The sequence below is a fragment of the Salmo salar genome, chromosome ssa16, assembly GCF_905237065.1.
Source record: "Salmo salar chromosome ssa16, Ssal_v3.1, whole genome shotgun sequence".
NCBI classification, from domain to species: domain Eukaryota; kingdom Metazoa; phylum Chordata; class Actinopteri; order Salmoniformes; family Salmonidae; genus Salmo; species Salmo salar.
In genome coordinates this window covers 94,120,576-94,138,008 of record NC_059457.1, presented here as the reverse complement: position 1 = coordinate 94,138,008, position 17,433 = coordinate 94,120,576, and the positions used below count along the sequence as shown (strand labels likewise).

Sequence of the window (17,433 nt, the reverse complement as noted above, 5' to 3'; positions counted from 1 at the left end):
AGAGGAGATACAGACACTATATGAGTCAGGTTAACTGTTTAGAGGAGATACAGACACTATATGAGTCAGGTTAACTGTTTAGAGGAGATACAGACACTATATGAGTAGGTTAACTGTTTAGAGGAGATACAGACACTATATGAGTCAGGTTAACTGTTTAGAGGAGATACAGACACTATATGAGTCAGGTTAACTGTTTAGAGGAGATACAGACACTATATGAGTCAGGTTAACTGTTTAGAGGAGATACAGACACTATATGAGTCAGGTTAACTGTTTAGAGGAGATACAGACACTATATGAGTAGGTTAACTGTTTAGAGGAGATACAGACACTATATGAGTCAGGTTAACTGTTTAGAGGAGATACAGACACTATATGAGTCAGGTTAACTGTTTAGAGGAGATACAGACACTATATGAGTCAGGTTAACTGTTTAGAGGAGAATACAGACACTATATGAGTCAGGTTAACTGTTTAGAGGAGAATACAGACACTATATGAGTCAGGTTAACTGTTTAGAGGAGGTACAGACACTATATGAGTCAGGTTAACTGTTTAGAGGAGATACAGACACTATATGAGTCAGGTTAACTGTTTAGAGGAGATACAGACACTATATGAGTCAGGTTAACTGTTTAGAGGAGATACAGACACTATATGAGTCAGGTTAACTGTTTAGAGGAGATACAGACACTATATGAGTCAGGTTAACTGTTTAGAGGAGAATACAGACACTATATGAGTCAGGTTAACTGTTTAGAGGAGATACAGACACTATATGAGTCAGGTTAACTGTTTAGAGGAGATACAGACACTATATGAGTCAGGTTAACTGTTTAGAGGAGATACAGACACTATATGAGTCAGGTTAACTGTTTAGAGGAGATACAGACACTATATGAGTCAGGTTAACTGTTTAGAGGAGATACAGACACTATATGAGTCAGGTTAACTGTTTAGAGGAGATACAGACACTATATGAGTCAGGTTAACTGTTTAGAGGAGATACAGACACTATATGAGTCAGGTTAACTGTTTAGAGGAGAATACAGACACTATATGAGTCAGGTTAACTGTTTAGAGGAGATACAGACCACTATATGAGTCGGGTTAACTGTTTAGAGGAGATACAGACACTATATGAGTCAGGTTAACTGTTTAGAGGAGATACAGACACTATATGAGTCAGGTTAACTGTTTAGAGGAGATACAGACACTATATGAGTCGGGTTAACTGTTTAGAGGAGATACAGACACTATATGAGTCAGGTTAACTGTTTAGAGGAGGATACAGACACTATATGAGTCAGGTTAACTGTTTAGAGGAGAATACAGACACTATATGAGTCAGGTTAACTGTTTAGAGGAGATACAGACACTATATGAGTCAGGTTAACTGTTTAGAGGAGATACAGACACTATATGAGCAGTTAACTGTTTAGAGGAGATACAGACACTATATGAGTCAGGTTAACTGTTTAGAGGAGATACAGACACTATATGAGTCAGGTTAACTGTTTAGAGGAGATACAGACACTATATGGTCAGTTAACTGTTTAGAGGAGATACAGACACTATATGAGTCAGGTTAACTGTTTAGAGGAGATACAGACACTATATGAGTCAGGTTAACTGTTTAGAGGAGATACAGACACTATATGAGTCAGGTTAACTGTTTAGAGGAGATACAGACACTATATGAGTCAGGTTAACTGTTTAGAGGAGATACAGACACTATATGAGTCGGTTAACTGTTTAGAGGAGATACAGACACTATATGAGTCAGGTTAACTGTTTAGAGGAGATACAGACACTATATGAGTCAGGTTAACTGTTTAGAGGAGATACAGACACTATATGAGTCAGGTTAACTGTTTAGAGGAGAATACAGACACTATATGAGTCAGGTTAACTGTTTAGAGGAGATACAGACACTATATGAGTCAGGTTAACTGTTTAGAGGAGAATACAGACACTATATGAGTCAGGAGGTTAACTGTTTAGAGGAGATACAGACACTATATGAGTCAGGTTAACTGTTTAGAGGAGATACAGACACTATATGAGTCAGGTTAACTGTTTAGAGGAGATACAGACACTATATGAGTCAGGTTAACTGTTTAGAGGAGATACAGACGCTATATGAGTCGTTAACTGTTTAGAGGAGATACAGACACTATATGAGTCAGGTTAACTGTTTAGAGGAGATACAGACACTATATGAGTCAGGTTAACTGTTTAGAGGAGATACAGACACTATATGAGTCAGGTTAACTGTTTAGAGGAGATACAGACACTATATGAGTCAGGTTAACTGTTTAGAGGAGAATACAGACACTATATGAGTCAGGTTAACTGTTTAGAGGAGGTACAGACACTATATGAGTCAGGTTAACTGTTTAGAGGAGATACAGACACTATATGAGTCAGGTTAACTGTTTAGAGGAGAATACAGACACTATATGACAGGTTAACTGTTTAGAGGAGATACAGACCCTATATGAGTCAGGTTAACTGTTTAGAGGAGAATACAGACACTATATGAGGTTAACTGTTTAGAGGGAGATACAGACACTATATGAGTCAGGTTAACTGTTTAGAGGAGAATACAGACACTATATGAGTCGGGTTAACTGTTTAGAGGAGATACAGACACTATATGAGTCAGGTTAACTGTTTAGAGGAGAATACAGACACTATATGAGTCAGGTTAACTGTTTAGAGGAGATACAGACACTATATGAGTCAGGTTAACTGTTTAGAGGAGATACAGACACTATATGAGTCAGGTTAACTGTTTAGAGGAGATACAGACACTATATGACAGGTTAACTGTTTAGAGGAGATACAGACACTATATGAGTCGGTTAACTGTTTAGAGGAGATACAGACACTATATGAGTCAGGTTAACTGTTTAGAGGAGATACAGACACTATATGAGTCAGGTTAACTGTTTAGAGGAGATACAGACACTATATGAGTCAGGTTAACTGTTTAGAGGAGATACAGACACTATATGAGTCAGGTTAACTGTTTAGAGGAGGTACAGACACTATATGAGTCAGGTTAACTGTTTAGAGGAGATACAGACACTATATGAGTCGGGTTAACTGTTTAGAGGAGATACAGACACTATATGAGTCAGGTTAACTGTTTAGAGGAGATACAGACACTATATGAGTCAGGTTAACTGTTTAGAGGAGGTACAGACACTATATGAGTCAGGTTAACTGTTTAGAGGAGATACAGACACTATATGAGTCAGGTTAACTGTTTAGAGGAGATACAGACACTATATGAGTCAGGTTAACTGTTTAGAGGAGATACAGACACTATATGAGTCAGGTTAACTGTTTAGAGGAGATACAGACACTATATGAGTCAGGTTAACTGTTTAGAGGAGATACAGACACTATATGAGTCAGGTTAACTGTTTAGAGGAGATACAGACACTATATGAGTCAGGTTAACTGTTTAGAGGAGATACAGACACTATATGAGTAGGTTAACTGTTTAGAGGAGATACAGACACTATATGAGTCAGGTTAACTGTTTAGAGGAGATACAGACACTATATGAGTCAGGTTAACTGTTTAGAGGAGATACAGACACTATATGAGAGTTAACTGTTTAGAGGAGATACAGACACTATATGAGTCAGGTTAACTGTTTAGAGGAGATACAGACACTATATGAGTCAGGTTAACTGTTTAGAGGAGATACAGACACTATATGAGTCAGGTTAACTGTTTAGAGGAGATACAGACACTATATGAGTCAGGTTAACTGTTTAGAGGAGATACAGACACTATATGAGTCAGGTTAACTGTTTAGAGGAGATACAGACACTATATGAGTCAGGTTAACTGTTTAGAGGAGATACAGACACTATATGAGTCAGGTTAACTGTTTAGAGGAGATACAGACACTATATGAGTCGGTTAACTGTTTAGAGGAGGTACAGACACTATATGAGCGGTTAACTGTTTAGAGGAGATACAGACACTATATGAGTCAGGTTAACTGTTTAGAGGAGATACAGACACTATATGAGTCAGGTTAACTGTTTAGAGGAGATACAGACACTATATGAGTCAGGTTAACTGTTTAGAGGAGATACAGACACTATATGAGTCAGGTTAACTGTTTAGAGGAGATACAGACACTATATGAGTCAGGTTAACTGTTTAGAGGAGATACAGACACTATATGAGTCAGGTTAACTGTTTAGAGGAGATACAGACACTATATGAGTCAGGTTAACTGTTTAGAGGAGATACAGACACTATATGAGTCAGGTTAACTGTTTAGAGGAGATACAGACACTATATGAGTCAGGTTAACTGTTTAGAGGAGATACAGACACTATATGAGTCAGGTTAACTGTTTAGAGGAGATACAGACACTATATGAGTCAGGTTAACTGTTTAGAGGAGATACAGACACTATATGAGTCAGGTTAACTGTTTAGAGGAGATACAGACACTATATGAGTCGGTTAACTGTTTAGAGGAGATACAGACACTATATGAGTCAGGTTAACTGTTTAGAGGAGAATACAGACACTATATGAGTCAGGTTAACTGTTTAGAGGAGATACAGACACTATATGAGTCAGGTTAACTGTTTAGAGGAGGTACAGACACTATATGAGGTTAACTGTTTAGAGGAGATACAGACACTATATGAGTCAGGTTAACTGTTTAGAGGAGATACAGACACTATATGAGTCAGGTTAACTGTTTAGAGGAGATACAGACACTATATGAGTCAGGTTAACTGTTTAGAGGAGATACAGACACTATATGAGTCAGGTTAACTGTTTAGAGGAGAATACAGACACTATATGAGTTAACTGTTTAGAGGAGGTACAGACACTATATGAGTCAGGTTAACTGTTTAGAGGAGATACAGACACTATATGAGTCAGGTTAACTGTTTAGAGGAGATACAGACACTATATGAGTTAACTGTTTAGAGGAGGTACAGACACTATATGAGTCAGGTTAACTGTTTAGAGGAGATACACACACTATATGAGTCAGGTTAACTGTTTAGAGGAGATACAGACCACTATATGAGTCAGGTTAACTGTTTAGAGGAGATACACACACTATATGAGTCAGGTTAACTGTTTAGAGGAGATACAGACCACTATATGAGTCAGGTTAACTGTTTAGAGGAGATACAGACACTATATGAGTTAACTGTTTAGAGGAGATACAGACACTATATGAGTCAGGTTAACTGTTTAGAGGAGGTACAGACACTATATGAGTCAGGTTAACTGTTTAGAGGAGATACAGACACTATATGAGTCAGGTTAACTGTTTAGAGGAGGTACAGACACTATATGAGTCAGGTTAACTGTTTAGAGGAGATACAGACACTATATGAGTCAGGTTAACTGTTTAGAGGAGAATACAGACACTATATGAGTTAACTGTTTAGAGGAGATACAGACACTATATGAGTCAGGTTAACTGTTTAGAGGAGATACAGACACTATATGAGTCAGGTTAACTGTTTAGAGGAGATACAGACACTATATGAGTTAACTGTTTAGAGGAGATACAAACACTATATGAGTCAGGTTAACTGTTTAGAGGAGAATACAGACACTATATGAGTTAACTGTTTAGAGGAGATACAAACACTATATGAGTCAGGTGAACTTAACTGTTGGTGAGGGGCAGGGTGATGTTGGTGAGGGGCTGGGCAGGGTGATGTTGGTGAGGGGCAGGGTGATGTTGGTGAGGGGCAGGGTGATGTTGGTGAGGGGCTGGGCAGGGTGATGTTGTGGATGTTGGTGAGGGTCATTAGTATGTGGGGGGCTTTATATTGTAAAAAAATGTAATCAAAATAAATAAATGAGATGAACTCAGTAATACACAGTAGATTGAAGTTATATTGACTAAATAAATAATCTCTGATCAGAATATAGGGACCAGGTTGCTATTTGAGAAGCATCCGGTATCTCCTGATCTACTCACTCTATACTCATGGTGGAGACAGAGTCCAGGGTGGTGAATCCTGCTGCCAGGAACTGGTTCTTGTATTGGCTCATCTTGATGGAGTCCAGCCAATCACCGATGGAGATGAACGGAGGGTAGTCTGGCATGTCCTCCAGTGATTCTGGAAAACTGAGTCGATTACAGAGAGAAAGTAAATAGGGAGATGTGAGAGAGAGAGAGAGAGAGAGAGAGACTGAGCTGGTGAAGCCAAAACGCTTGTGTTACTACCTCCTAACAGGGCAGCCAACATGCTTATGTTACTAGCTGCTAACAGGGCAGCAAAAACAGCAAACAAAATACACAAATAATAATAATCAAAAACTATAAAACAAGAAATCTTGAATGGGATATGGGCCCAGTGGAGAATCTCCCTCAAACATAGTCCTTCAAGTCGCGTTTCTTCTACAAGTCAAAGGGGAAGCTTGTCAACCCATTTTACCATTAAAAAACAACACCCCTTAGCCCCTTAGCCCCTTAGCCCTAAAAACAACACCCCTTAGCCCCTTAGCCCCTTAGCCCTAAAAAACAACACCCCTTAGCCCCTTAGCCCCTTAGCCCCTTAGCCCTAAAAACAACACCCCTTAGCCCTTAGCCCCTTAGCCCTAAAAACAACACCGGTCCATGAAGAAGCAGTACCAGGACAATGGGTCCTGGACTGTCATACCCCATAAAATTAGATTAGGGATGATGCCAACTGTGACGACCCTCCCGGTCTGTCTGCTGTATTCTCTCTCTCTCTCTCTTTGCTCTTGTGTCCTTATTAGGATGCCGGTGGGCGGAGTTGGGAGGGTGGTCAGCTACATGGGGAAATGTCCCAGGATAAAGAGACCACTTCCACTGTCATTGTGGAGACTCTCTCCACGCAGACACATTGTTTTTTAGTTTTATTATTACATTATTACATTTATGCATGCAAGCACTCACTTACACTACTGATTACACACACACACCATTGTTAATTACCTAGTTTACTTTATTTAATAAATATATATTTTGATACTCCTTGTCTCCACGTTGTCTCCCTTTTTCTTTGCGAACTCTGAGCCGGTTCGTAACACCAACTAACTGACGCCCATTAAACCGGTCAATACATTTTTCCAAAACAGTAAAATGAAGTGAATAACAGAAAATACTATAGATGGAACAGCCATGTTTCACTAAGAGTTTTAATGGAAAGATGAAGAAAAAAAAATACCAAGATTATGGGCTAACAGTCTTAAGACTACAGTCTACTAATGAACAATCAACTCCTTTAATGAAGCAGCTAAGAAAAAAAGTCATTTTCAAACATTTTCCGAAATGCAATTAGTGAGAAAACATCGTTCTAAACAGCACATATAACGAGAGAGATTCCAGACGTGACAGAGATTAAAATCTCCATTACAAACTAATGGACCTGATAGCAACAACCAGGATGGGTTGATATGACCAGGATGGGTTGATAATATAACCAGGATGGGTTGATAATATAACCAGGATGGAATGATAATAACCAGGATGGGTTGATACTATAACCAGGATGGGTTGATAATATGACCAGGATGGGTTGATAATAACCAGGATGGGTTGATACTATAACCAGGATGGGTTGATAATATGACCAGGATGGGTTGATAATATAACCAGGATGGAATGATAATATAACCAGGATGGGTTGATAATATGACCAGGATGGGTTGATAATATGACCAGGATGGGTTGTTAATATAACCAGGATGGGTTGATAATAACCAGGATGGTTTGATACTATAACCAGGATGGGTTGATACTATGACCAGGATGGGTTGATACTATGACCAGGATGGGTTGATACTATAACCAGGATGGGTTGATACTATGACCAGGATGGGTTGATACTATGGCCAGGATGGTTTGATACTATGGCCAGGATGGGTTGATACTATAACCAGGATGGGTTGATACTATGACCAGGATGGGTTGATACTATGGCCAGGATGGGTTGATACTATGGCCAGGATGGGTTGATAATATAACCAGGATGGGTTGATAATATAACCAGGATGGGTTGATAATATAACCAGGATGGGTTGATAATAACCAGGATGGGTTGATAATATGACCAGGATGGGTTGTTAATATGACCATGATGGGTTGATAATATGACCAGGATGGGTTGTTAATATGACCAGGATGGGTTGATAATATGACCAGGATGGGTTGATAATATGAGCAGGATGGGTGTAACCAGGATGGGTTGATACTATAACCAGGATGGGTTGATACTATAACCAGGATGGGTTGATAATAACCAGGGTGGGGTGTTGATAATATGACCAGGATGGGTTGATAATATGACCAGGATGGGTTGATAATATGACCAGGATGGGTTGATAATACGACCAGGATGGGTTGATAATACGACCAGGATTGAGCCTTTGGCTTCTGGACAACAAAAGAAAGTTGATATTTTTTTATCTTTATTTAACTAGGCAAGTCAGTTAAGAACAAATTCTTATTTTCAATGACGGCCTAGGAACAGTGGGTTAACTGCCTTGTTCAGGGGCAGAACGACAGATTTTTACCTTATCAGCTCGGGGATTCGAACTTACAACCTTGCGGTTACTAGTCCAACGCTCTTACCACCAGGCTACGTGCCGCCCCACAAATGAAAACCAATAGAACTGCCACGCCCTTGGTTCTCTATGGTGTTTAGGTCAGAGCATGACTAGGGGGGTGTTCTAATCATTCTATTTCTATGTTGGTGGTTTTTGATGGTTCCCAATTAGAGGCAGCTGGTAATCGTTGCCTCTAATTGGGGATCATATTTAGGAAGCCCTTTCTCCCACCTGCATTTGTGGGCTATTGTTTTGTGTATGTGCTTGTTGCGCCAGTTAAAATCACGTTTCGTCCTTCATCACGACCGTGACGAGAACAGGAGAGAAATGCTGGTTTATACCACGAGGAAGTCTTTACATATTAACTACCGCTTATGTTTCCATGGATTGATATTGGCCAGGCTACTCTGAAGCTAGACATGCCTTATTAATTGAACTGAAGTATAAATGTTTTTTCAAGGTTTCAAACAATTATACTGCCTCAAGATCCCATTACAGCCTACGCACACGAATGGCGAATGGGAAACGCGCTTTAATTCCCAGTTGAGAAATAAAAAAATGCTGGCTCTTTTCAACTCGCGGTTGTATTTAGAAAGGTTATTTGTTGACCAATGACTGGGCTGACCAATAACTGGGCTGACCAATGACTGGGCTGACCAATGACTGGGCTGACCAATGACTGGGCTGACCAATGACTGGGCTGACCAATGACTGGGCTGACCAATGACTGAGCTGACCAATGACTGGGCTGACCAACGACTGGGCTGACCAGCGACTGGGCTGACCAGCGACTGGGCTGACCACGACTGGGCTGACCAGCGACTGGGCTGACCAACGACTGGGCTGACCAACGACTGGGCTGACCAACGACTGGGTTGACCAATGACTGAGATGACCAGAGACTGGGCTGTCCAACGACTGGGCTGACCAACGACTGGGCTGACCAACGACTGGGCTGACCAGAGACTGGGCTGACCAGAGACTGGGCTGACCAGCGACTGGGCTGACCAACGACTGGGCTGACCAGAGACTGGGCTGACCAGCGACTGGGCTGACCAGCGACTGGGCTGACCAACGACTGGGCTGACCAACGACTGGGCTGACCAACGACTGGGCTGACCAACGACTGGGCTGACCAGCGACTGGGCTGACCAACGACTGGGCTGACCAACGACTGGGCTTACCAGAGACTGGGCTGACCAGCGACTGGGCTGACCAGCGACTGGGCTGACCAGCGACTGGGCTGACCAACGACTGGGCTGACCAACGACTGGGCTGACCAGCGACTGGGCTGACCAGCGACTGGGCTGACCAATGACTGGGCTGACCAATGACCGAGCTGACCAACGACTGGGCTGACCAATGACTGAGCTGACCAATGACTGGGCTGACCAATGACTGGGCTCTAACTAGACTATGAACTGTATTCTGTTCCTCTAACTAGACTATGAACTGTATTCTGTTCCTCTAACTAGACTATGAACTGTATTCTGTTCCTCTAACTAGACTATGAACTGTATTCTGCTCCTCTAACTAGACTATGTAATGTATTCTGTTCCTGTTCTGTTCCTCTAACTAGACTATGAACTGTATTCTGTTCCTCTAACTAGACTATGTACTGTATTCTGTTCCTCTAACTAGACTATGTACTGTATTCTGTTCCTCTAACTAGACTATGAACTGTATTCTGTTCCTCTAACTAGACTATGAACTGTATTCTGTTCCTGTTCTGTTCCTCTATCTAGACTATGTACTGTATTCTGTTCCTCTAACTAGACTATGAACTGTATTCTGTTCCTCTAACTAGACTATGAACTGTATTCTGTTCCTCTAACTAGACTATGAACTGTATTCTGTTCCTCTAACTAGACTATGAACTGTATTCTGTTCCTCTAACTAGACTATGTACTATATTCTGTTCCTCTATCTAGACTATGTACTGTATTCTGTTCCTCTAACTAGACTATGTACTGTATTCTGTTCCTCTAACTAGACTATGAACTGTATTCTGTTCCTGTTCTGTTCCTCTATCTAGACTATGTACTGTATTCTGTTCCTCTAACTAGACTATGTACTGTATTCTGTTCCTCTAACTAGACTATGAACTGTATTCTGTTCCTCTAACTAGACTATGTACTGTATTCTGTTCCTCTAACTAGACTATGTACTGTATTCTGTTCCTCTAACTAGACTATGAACTGTATTCTGTTCCTCTAACTAGACTATGTACTGTATTCTGTTCCCGTTCTGTTCCTCTAACTAGACTATGTACTGTATTCTGTTCCTCTAACTAGACTATGAACTGTATTCTGTTCCTCTAACTAGACTATGAACTGTATTCTGTTCCTCTAACTAGACTATGAACTGTATTCTGTTCCTCTAACTAGACTATGAACTGTATTCTGTTCCTCTAACTAGACTATGAACTGTATTCTGTTCCTCTAACTAGACTATGTACTGTATTCTGTTCCTCTAACTAGACTATGAACTGTATTCTGTTCCTCTAACTAGACTATGTACTGTATTCTGTTCCTGTTCTGTTCCTCTAACTAGACTATGAACTGTATTCTGTTCCTCTAACTAGACTATGTACTGTATTCTGTTCCTCTAACTAGACTATGAACTGTATTCTGTTCCTCTAACTAGACTATGTACTGTATTCTGTTCCTCTAACTAGACTATGAACTGTATTCTGTTCCTCTAACTAGACTATGTACTGTATTCTGTTCCTCTAACTAGACTATGAACTGTATTCTGTTCCTCTAACTAGACTATGAACTGTATTCTGTTCCTCTAACTAGACTATGAACTGTATTCTGTTCCTCTAACTAGACTATGTACTGTATTCTGTTCCTGTTCTGTTCCTCTAACTAGACTATGTACTGTATTATGTTCCTCTAACTGGACTATGTACTGTATTCTGTTCCTCTCTTCATGACACCTAACAGACATTATATTCCAGTAATTATGCAAATTAACCTATAGACCAATCAAACGTATTTCCGGCGTCTAACCGGTTAACCGTTAACATCCCTGCAGTAGATACAATTCAACAGCCCTTTAATATCCATGGAAACTGAAATGTAGATGGTTAATTGGTGGATTGGTTGAGTGGTTGAGCGGTTGAGCGGTTGATCGGTTGAGCGGTGGAGCGGTGGAGCGGTGGATCGGTGGATCGGTGGAGTGGTGGAGTGGTTGATTGGTGGATTGGTGGATTGGTGGATTGGTGGAGTGGTGGATTGGTGGATTGGTGGAGTGGTGGATTGGTGGAGTGGTGGATTGGTTGAGTGGTGGAGTGGTGGAGTGGTTGAGTGGTTGAGTGGTTGAGCGGTTGAGCGGTTGAGCGGTTGAGCGGTGGAGCGGTGGAGCGGTGGAGCGGTGGAGCGGTGGATCGGTGGAGCGGTGAGAGTGGTGGATTGGTTGAGTGGGGAGGAGTGGTTGAGTGGTTGAGTGGTTGATTGGTTGTTCTTATCTGTGTACACGGTCCACTAGTGATAGCTGACTACTGGGTTTAAGGTTGGGGTCAAGGGTCAGGGTCAGAGGTTAGGGTCAGAGGTTTAAGGTCAGGGGTTAGGGTCAGAGGTTAGGGGAAAGGGTTAGGCTCAGCTGTCAGGATAAGAGGTTAGGGTCAAGGGTTAGGGGTTAGGGTCAGGGGTTAGGGTAAGATATTAGGGTCAAGGGTTAGGGGTAAGGTTCAGAGGTTAGGGTCAAGGGTCAGGGGTTAGGGTCAGAGGTTAGGGTCAAGGGTTAGGGTAATATGTTAGGGGTCAGGGTTTACCTGTTGTCCACCAGTGTCAGTAGACTAGTGGGGTTCCTGATGAGTTTATCCAGGAAGGAGACCACGCTGTTGAAGTGAGGTCTCTGACCTCTCTCCTTCTGCCAACAGTGGAGCATCAACTGGTGGAGAACCACAGGACAGCCCATGGGGACAGGGAGACGGTATCCCTCCTCTATAGACAGGATCACCTGTAATATAGAACCACAGGACAGCCCATGGGGACAGGGGAGACGGTATCCCTCCTCTATAGACAGGATCACCTGTAATATAGAACCACAGGACAGCCCATGGGGACAGGGAGACGGTATCCCTCCTCTATAGACAGGATCACCTGTAATATAGAACCACAGGACAGCCCATGGGGACAGGGAGACGGTATCCCTCCTCTATAGACAGGATCACCTGTAATATAGAACCACAGGACAGCCCATGGGGACAGGGAGACGGTATCCCTCCTCTATAGACAGGATCACCTGTAATATAGAACCACAGGACAGCCCATGGGGACAGGGAGACGGTATCCCTCCTCTATAGACAGGATCACCTGTAATATAGAACCACAGGACAGCCCATGGGGACAGGGAGACGGTATCCCTCCTCTATAGACAGGATCGCCTGTAATATAGAACCACAGGACAGCCCATGGGGACAGGGAGACGGTATCCCTCCTCTATAGACAGGATCGCCTGTAATATAGAACCAAAGGACAGCCCATGGGGACAGGGAGACGGTATCCCTCCTCTATAGACAGGATCGCCTGTAATATAGAACCACAGGACAGCCCATGGGGACAGGGAGACGGTATCCCTCCTCTATAGACAGGATCGCCTGTAATATAGAACCACAGGACAGCCCATGGGGACAGGGAGACGGTATCCCTCCTCTATAGACAGGATCACCTGTAATATAGAACCACAGGACAGCCCATGGGGACAGGGAGACGGTATCCCTCCTCTATAGACAGGATCGCCTGTAATATAGAACCACAGGACAGCCCATGGGGACAGGGAGACGGTATCCCTCCTCTATAGACAGGATCACCTGTAATATAGAACCACAGGACAGCCCATGGGGACAGGGAGACTTCCACCTAGCCTATCAGAGAGCAAGATAGATCTATTATCATAACGCTAAAACCTGTTCCTCTCAGAGGGACGAGGGGTCGATTTGGGATTTGGCCAAAAACACCATAACTCCCATCCTGATTGGACAAGAGGGAATAACAGAACATTAGAACTCATATCCTGATTGGACAAGAGGGAATAACAGAACATTAGAACTCCCATCCTGATTGGACAAGAGGGAATAACAGAACATTATAACTCACATCCTGATTGGACAAGAGGGAATAACAGAACATTATAACTCACATCCTGATTGGACAAGAGGGAATTAGCCACTGGGAACATTAATTAAGCTTCCATGTCCTGATTGGCAGATATGGGAATAACAGAACATTCGAAACTCATATCGAAATAAACTCCATGTCTTGATTGGGACAAGAGAGAATAACAGAACATTCGAGCCTCGTATCTGATTGGACAAGAGGGAATAACAGAACATTAGAACTCCCATCCTGATTGGACAAGAGGGAATAACAGAACATTATAACTCACATCCTGATTGGACAAGAGGGAATAACAGAACATTATAACTCACATCCTGATTGGACAAGAGGGAATAACAGAACATTATAACTAACATCCTGATTGGACAAGAGGGAATAACAGAACATAACTCACATCCTGATTGGACAAGAGGGAATAACAGAACATAACTCACATCCTGATTGGACAAGAGGGAATAACAGAACATTAGAACTCACATCCTGATTGGACAAGAGGGAATAACAGAACATTAGAACTCCCATCCTGATTGGACAAGAGGGAATAACAGAACATTATAACTACTACATCCTGATTGGACAAGAGGGAATAACAGAACATTGAACTCACATCCTGATTGGACAAGAGGAATAACAGAACATAACTCACATCCTGATTGGACAAGAGGGAATAACAGAACATTAGAACTCACATCCTGATTGGGAAGAGAATAACAGAACATTAGAACTCCCATCCTGATTGGACACAAGAGGGAATAAACAGAACATTATAACTCACATCCTGATTGGACAAGAGGGAATAACAGAACATTAGAACTTCCATCCTGATTGGACAAGAGGGAATAACAGAACATTAGAACTCCCATCCTGATTGGACAAGAGGGAATAACAGAACATTAGAACTCACATCCTGATTGGACAAGAGGGAATAACAGAACATTAGAACTCACATCCTGATTGGACAAGAGGGAATAACAGAACATTATAACTCAAATCCTGATTGGACAAGAGGGAAGAACAGAACATTAGAACTCACATCCTGATTGGACAAGAGGGAATAACAGAACATTAGAACTCACATCCTGATTGGACAAGAGGGAATAACAGAACATTAGAACTCACATCCTGATTGGACAAGAGGGAATAACAGAACATTAGAACTCACATCCTGATTGGACAAGAGGGAATAACAGAACATTATAACTCACATCCTGATTGGACATCTCCCAGTAAGGGCTCTCCCCGTACGACATCACTTCCCACATGACGATGCCGTAGCTCCAGACGTCGGAGGCTGAAGAGAACTTCCTGTTGGTGATGGCCTCGGGAGCTGTCCAACGGATCGCGATCTTAACCCCCTGGACGGAGGACAGAAATAAAACCTGGGTCACGTCTCAAACAGCAACTATATAGTACACTTCTATTAACCAGGACCCTATGGACTGAAGTTAAACACCTATATAGTACACTTCTATTAACCAGGGCCCTATGGACTGAAGTTAAACACCTATATAGTACACTTCTATTAACCAGGACCCTATGGACTGAAGTTAAACACCTATATAGTACACTTCTATTAACCAGGACCCTATGGACTGAAGTTAAACACCTATATAGTACACTTCTATTAACCAGGACCCTATGGACTGAAGTTAAACACCTATATAGTCCACTTCTATTAACCAGGACCCTATGGACTGAAGTTAAACACCTATATAGTACACTTCTATTAACCAGGGCCCTATGGACTGAAGTTAAACACCTATATAGTACACTTCTATTAACCAGGACCCTATGGACTGAAGTTAAACACCTATATAGTCCACTTCTATTAACCAGGACCCTATGGACTGAAGTTAAACACCTATATAGTACACTTCTATTAACCAGGGCCCTATGGACTGAAGTTAAACACCTATATAGTACACTTCTATTAACCAGGACCCTATGGACTGAAGTTAAACACCTATATAGTCCACTTCTATTAACCAGGGCCCTATGGACTGAAGTTAAACACCTATATAGTACACTTCTATTAACCAGGGCCCTATGGACTGAAGTTAAACACCTATATAGTACACTTCTATTAACCAGGACCCTATGGACTGAAGTTAAACACCTATATAGTACACTTCTATTAACCAGGACCCTATGGACTGAAGTTAAACACCTATATAGTACACTTCTATTAACCAGGACCCTATGGACTGAAGTTAAACACCTATATAGTCCACTTCTATTAACCAGGACCCTATGGACTGAAGTTAAACACCTATATAGTACACTTCTATTAACCAGGACCCTATGGACTGAAGTTAAACACCTATATAGTCCACTTCTATTAACCAGGACCCTATGGACTGAAGTTAAACACCTATATAGTACACTTCTATTAACCAGGGCCCTATGGACTGAAGTTAAACACCTATATAGTCCACTTCTATTAACCAGGACCCTATGGACTGAAGTTAAACACCTATATAGTACACTTCTATTAACCAGGACCCTATGGACTGAAGTTAAACACCTATATAGTACACTTCTATTAACCAGGACCCTATGGACTGAAGTTAAACACCTATATAGTACACTTCTATTAACCAGGACCCTATGGACTGAAGTTAAACACCTATATAGTACACTTCTATTAACCAGGACCCTATGGACTGAAGTTAAACACCTATATAGTACACTTCTATTAACCAGGGCCCTATGGACTGGAAGTTAAACACCTATATAGTACACTTCTATTAACCAGGACCCTATGGACTGAAGTTAAACACCTATATAGTACACTTCTATTAACCAGGGCCCTATGGACTGAAGTTAAACACCTATATAGTACACTTCTATTAACCAGGACCCTATGGACTGAAGTTAAACACCTATATAGTACACTTCTATTAACCAGGACCCTATGGACTGAAGTTAAACACCTATATAGTACACTTCTATTAACCAGGACCCTATGGACTGAAGTTAAACACCTATATAGTACACTTCTATTAACCAGGACCCTATGGACTGAAGTTAAACACCTATATAGTACACTTCTATTAACCAGGACCCTATGGACTGAAGTTAAACACCTATATAGTCCACTTCTATTAACCAGGACCCTATGGACTGAAGTTAAACACCTATATAGTACACTTCTATTAACCAGGACCCTATGGACTGAAGTTAAACACCTATATAGTCCACTTCTATTAACCAGGACCCTATGGACTGAAGTTAAACACTTATATAGTACACTTCTATTAACCAGGGCCCTATGGACTGAAGTTAAACACCTATATAGTACACTTCTATTAACCAGGACCCTATGGACTGAAGTTAAACACCTATATAGTACACTTCTATTAACCAGGGCCCTATGGACTGAAGTTAAACACCTATATAGTACACTTCTATTAACCAGGACCCTATGGACTGAAGTTAAACACCTATATAGTACACTTCTATTAACCAGGACCCTATGGACTGAAGTTAAACACCTATATAGTACACTTCTATTAACCAGGACCCTATGGACTGAAGTTAAACACCTATATAGTACACTTCTATTAACCAGGACCCTATGGACTGAAGTTAAACACCTATATAGTACACTTCTATTAACCAGGACCCTATGGACTGAAGTTAAACACCTATATAGTACACTTCTATTAACCAGGACCCTATGGACTGAAGTTAAACACCTATATAGTCCACTT

General features: G+C 41.5%; 1 pseudogene; it reads right to left on the bottom strand.

Moving 5' to 3' along the window:
- The window catches only part of LOC106575017 (ephrin type-A receptor 6-like), a 189,851-nt pseudogene that overhangs the window by 5,209 nt on the left and 167,209 nt on the right, over nucleotides 1–17,433 (bottom strand).